The 5,381-nt window shown below is 36.5% G+C and overlaps 1 non-coding gene across 1 annotated transcript; it reads left to right on the top strand.

Annotated features, from left to right (window-relative positions):
• The first annotated feature begins 505 nt into the window (after positions 1–505).
• Positions 506–613, top strand: LOC148548045 (small nucleolar RNA R71). The gene has a single exon (XR_015898726.1). It is a non-coding gene; the product is annotated as a small nucleolar RNA R71 (small nucleolar RNA).
• Positions 614–5,381: the final 4,768 nt, after the last annotated feature.

Genomic DNA, 5,381 nt, shown 5'->3' on the forward strand with positions numbered 1-5,381 from the left:
TGCTAAACCTGTTTCTTCCACCATTATTAAAGCCTTGTTGAGGCTTTTGTTGATCCTTCCATGAGAAATTTGGGTGATTTCTCCATGAGGGGTTATAGGTGTTCCCATAAGGTTCACCCATGTAATTCACCTCTGCTATTGCAGGATTCTCAGGATCATAAGCTTCTTCTTCAGAAGATGCCTCTTGAGTACTGTTGGATGCAACTTGCATTTCATTCAGACTCTGAGAAATCATATTAACTTGCTGAGTCAATATTTTATTCTGAGCCAATATGACATTCAGAGTATCAATTTCAAGAACTCCCTTCTTCTGAGGCGTCCCATTACTCACAGAATTCCTCTCAGAAGTGTACATAAACTGGTTATTGGCAACCATGTGAATGAGTTCTTGAGCTTCTGCAGGCATTTTCTTTAGGTGAATGGATCCACCTGCAGAAGTATCCAATGACATCTTAGCTAATTCAGACAGACCATCATAGAATATATCCAGGATGGTCCATTCTGAAAGCATGTCAGAAGGACACTTTTTGGTCAGTTCCTTGTATCTCTCCCAAGCTTCATAGAGGGATTCACCTTCTTTCTGTCTGAAGGTTTGAACATCCACTCTAAGCTTACTCAGCTTTTGAGGAGGAAAGAACTTGGCTAAGAAAGCCTTGACCAGCTTATCCCAAGAGTTCAGGCTATCCTTAGGTTGAGAGTCCAACCATATTCTAGCTTTGTCTCTCACAGCAAAAAGGAAAAGCATGAGCCTGTAGACTTCAGGATCCACTCCATTAGTCTTAACAATATCACATATCTGCAAGAATTCAGTTAAGAACTGAAAAGGATCTTCAGATGGAAGTCCATGAAACTTGCAGTTTTGTTGCATCAGAGAAACTAACTGAGGTTTAAGCTCAAAGTTGTTTGCTCCAATGGCAGGGATGGAGATGCTTCTTCGATGTAAATTAGAATTAGGTGCAGTGAAGTCATCAAGCATCCTCCTTGCATTATTATTATTTTCGGCTGCCATCTCCTCTTCCTGTTCGAAAATTCCTGTAAGGTTGTCTCTGGATTGTTGTATTTTAGCTTCTCTTAGTTTTCTCTTCAGAGTCCTTTCAGGTTCTGGATCTGCTTCAACAAGAATGTTCTTGTCCTTGCTCCTGCTCATATGACAAAGAAGGGAATAACAAAGAAAATATGGAATCCTCTATGTCACAGTATAGAGATTCCTTTGTGTGAGTAGAAGAAGAAAAGAATGTAATGTAAGGAAAGAGAAGGGAGGAGAATCCAAACACAAGGGTAAGGGGAGCAAAGATATGAGATGAAGAGAAGTGTTAGTAGATGAATAAATAAATAGAAGAAGATGAGAGGTGAGAGGATTTTCGAAAATTAAAAATTAAAATTTAAAGTTAAATTTCGAAAATAGTTTTTGAAAAAGAGTTAATGATTTTCGAAAATTAAGAATGAAATAAAATTAAAATAAAAAATTAAAATAATTAGTTAATTAAAAAGAAATTTTGAAAAAGAGGGAAGGAATTTTCGAAAATTAGAGAGGGGAAGTTAGTTAGGTAGTTTTGAAAGAGATAAGAAACAAACAAAAAGTTAATTAGTTAGTTGAAACAAATTTTGAAAATCAAATTTTTAAAAGATAAGAAAATAAGAAGTTAGAAAAGATATTTGAAAAAGATAAGATAAAAAGATATTTTTGAAAAGATATGATTGAAATTATTTTTGAAAAAGATTTGATTTTTAAAATCACAATTAATGACTTGATTCACAAGAAATCACAAGATATGATTCTAGAACTTAAAGTTTGAATCTTTCTTAACAAGTAAGTAACAAACTTGAAATTTTTGAATCAAAACATTAATTGTTGATGATATTTTCGAAAATATGATGTAAAATTAAGAAAAAGATTTTTAAAAAATATTTTTAAAATTTTCGAAAATAAATAAGAAAAATGAAAAAGATTTGATTTTTGAAAAAGATTTTGAAAAAGATAAGATTTTTAAATTGAAAATTTGATTTGACTCATAAGAAACAATTGAATTTTAAAAATTTTTGAAAGAGTCAATCCAATTTTCGAAATTTTATGAGTGAAAAAGGGAAAGATATTTTTTTTTTATTTTTGAATTTTTAATGATGAAAGAGAAAAACATGAAAAAGACTCATAACATAAAAATTATGAATCAAAACACACAATGCATGCAAGAATACTATGAATATCAAGATGAACACCAAGAACACTTTGAAGATCAAGATGAACATCAAGACTTATTTTTGAAAAATTTTCAAGAAAAGAAAACATGCAAGACACCAAACTTAAAAATTTTTCATGTATAGACACTGAATGCAAGAATGCATATGAAAAACAAGAAAAGACACAAAACAAGAAAATATGAAGATCAAACAAGAAGACTGGCCAAGAACAACTTGATGATCATGAAGAACACTATGAATGCATGAATTTTCGAAAAATGCATAAATTTTTTTTTGTATTTTTCGAAAATTATTTGAAAAAAAAAAGGATTTCAAAATTTTTAATATGAATTCCAGGAATCTTGTACTCTTAGTCTAAAGCTCCAATCTGAGGGTTAGGCATGGCTTAATAGCCAGCCAAGCTTTAGAAGATACAAATCAGTCATACAATAACAAATTTGATTAGCAACAACTAGCTTGCTCTTGTAATGATGACTTGGGAGCCTCAGTCCAAATGAATTTAAACATAGCTTTACAGCCAGCCAGGCTTCAACATACTTCATGAAACACTAGAATTCATTCTTAAAAATTCTGAAGAAAAATATATTTTTTTTTGAAAATATTTTTTTTTTCGAATATTAATTGGGAAAAACGAAAAAGAAGAAAATATTTTTGAAAAATTTTTGAAAACTTTTTGAAAATAAAATAAGAAGAAAATTACCCAATTTGAACAACACAATGAACCGTCAGTTGTCCAAACTCGAACAATCCCCGGCAACGGCGCCAAAAACTTGATGCACGAAATTGTGATCCCTGGTAATGGCTCCAAAAAAACTTGGTGCCCCAATCTTAATTCATAATTTGTCACAACTTCGATACAACTAACCAGCAAGTGCACTGGGTCGTCCAAGTAATAAAACCTTACGTGAGTAAGGGTCGATCCCACGGAGATTATTGGTATGAAGCAAGCTATGGTCATCTTGTAAATCTCAGTCAGGCGTATAATAAATGGTTATGGAGTTTTCGAATAATAATAATAATTAAACAGAAAATAAAGATAGAAATACTTGTGTAAATCATTGGTGAGAATTTCAGATAAGCGTATAGAGATGCTTTCATTCCTCTGAACCTCTGCTTTCCTACTGTCTTCATCCAATCCTTCCTACTCCTTTCCATGGCAAGCTTTATATAGGGCATCACCGTTGTCAATGGCTACATCCCATCCTCTCTGTGAAAATGGTCCAAATGCTCTATCACGGCACGGCTAATCATCTGGAGGTTTTCGATCATACTGGAATAGGATTCACCCTCCTTTTGCGTCTGTCACTACGCCCAGCACTCGCGAGTTTGAAGTTCGTCACAGCCATCCCTTCCCAGATCCTACTCGGAATACCATAGATAAGGTTTAGACTTTCCAGATCTCAGGAATGGCCATCCATGGGTTCTAACTTATACCACGAAGATTCTAATATCTCGGACTCCGTCCCCTGTATTAGTTATCTAAGAGATACTCATTCTAGCTTGTTTGCATGTAGAACGGAAGTGTTTGTCAGGCACGCGTTCATAAGTGAGATGATGATGAGCGTCACATAATCATCACATTCATCATGTTCTTGGGTGCGAATGGATATCTTAGAAGCGGAATAAGTTGAATTGAATATAAAACAGTAGTACTTTGCATTAAATCATGAGGAACAGCAGAGCTCCACACCTTAATCTATGGAGTGTAGAAACTCTACCGTTGAAAATACATAAGTAATGAAGGTTCAAGCATGGCCGAATGGCCAGCCTCCAAACGTGATCAATAGATCAAAAGATAATCCAAAGATGTAAATACAATAGTAAAAAGTCCTATTTATACTAAACTAGCTACTAGGGTTTACAGAAGTAAGTAATTGATGCATAAATCCACTTCCGGAGCCCACTTGGTGTGTGCTTGGGCTGAGCTTGAAGTTTACACGTGCAGAGGCTTCTTTTGGAGTTGAACGACAAGTTGTAACATGTTTTTGGCGTTCAACTCTGGTTCGTGACGTGTTTCTGGCGTTTAACTCCAGACTGCAGCGTAGAACTGGCGTTCAACGCCCTTTTGCATTATTTAAACTTGAGAAAAGTATGGACTATTATATATTGCTGGAAAGCCCTGGATGTCTACTTTCCAACGCTGTTCAGAGCGCGCCATTTGGAGTTCTGTAGCTCCAGAAAATCCACTTTGAGTGCAGGGAGGTCAGAATCCAACAGCATCAGCAGTCCTTCTTCAACCTCTGAATCTGATTTTTCCTCAAGTCCCTCAATTTCAGCCAGAAAATACCTGAAATCACAGAAAAACACACAAACTCATAGTAAAGTCCAGAAATGTGAATTTAACATAAAAACTAATAAAAATATCCCTAAAAGTAACTAGATCCTACTAAAAGCATACTAAAAACGATGCCAAAAAGCATATAAATTATCCGCTCATCACGAAACCATAATCTTCTTATCCTTGGCTTCCCAAGAAACACCCGCAGTAGCAACTAAGTTAGACACCAATGCTAGAAATGGCAAATTATCCCAGTCGTGAACTTGACTCATCGTTTGCTTGACAAGAGGCGGGATGTTCACCGGCTTCTCCGTGAGAACACACCAAACAAGCAAGGTGAGGTCCGCCGTGAGGGACGACTTGTGGGTGCTAGGTAGCACATAATGAGATAGGATCTGGGCCCAAGCTCTAGCTTCCACAGTGAGGAAGCGAGCGTCAATGGACTTAGGCCTCATCCGGAGTCGACCTTGGGTCCAAAATGCCTCTGGCTCAGCAATGACGTAGGACTTCTTGGTAGCCATCCATGTCACTTGGCACTGGTAAGACATTAAGCACTTGTTGAATAGCCTCTTCTGAAACTGAAACTTGCTTGCGGCGCATGTATACCGATTGAAGAGATGAAAGATGGTAGTTGGTGTAGAATTCTTCCACCTAAGAGAGGTTGATTTCCCTCGGTTTCCTCAAGAGAAACTCCCATCCATGCTGTTCAATGCGGGGCAAAATATAAGGAGCAACCTTGTCCGGCGGAGCGAGTAGATGCTCGAGGTGATAGTTCCTTACCGCTATGGAGGGGAACATAAGTTCACAGAAGCGGTTGGGGAACCTTGAAGAATCTCTCACCGGTTTGCCCTTGTCATTCTCATCAATAGGAGCGGTTGTCTTTCCTTTCTTAGATAGGGGTTTG

Source organism: Arachis ipaensis, chromosome B8 (assembly GCF_059453495.1).
Source record: "Arachis ipaensis isolate K30076 ecotype BB chromosome B8, ASM5945349v1, whole genome shotgun sequence".
Taxonomy (NCBI): Eukaryota; Viridiplantae; Streptophyta; class Magnoliopsida; order Fabales; family Fabaceae; genus Arachis; species Arachis ipaensis.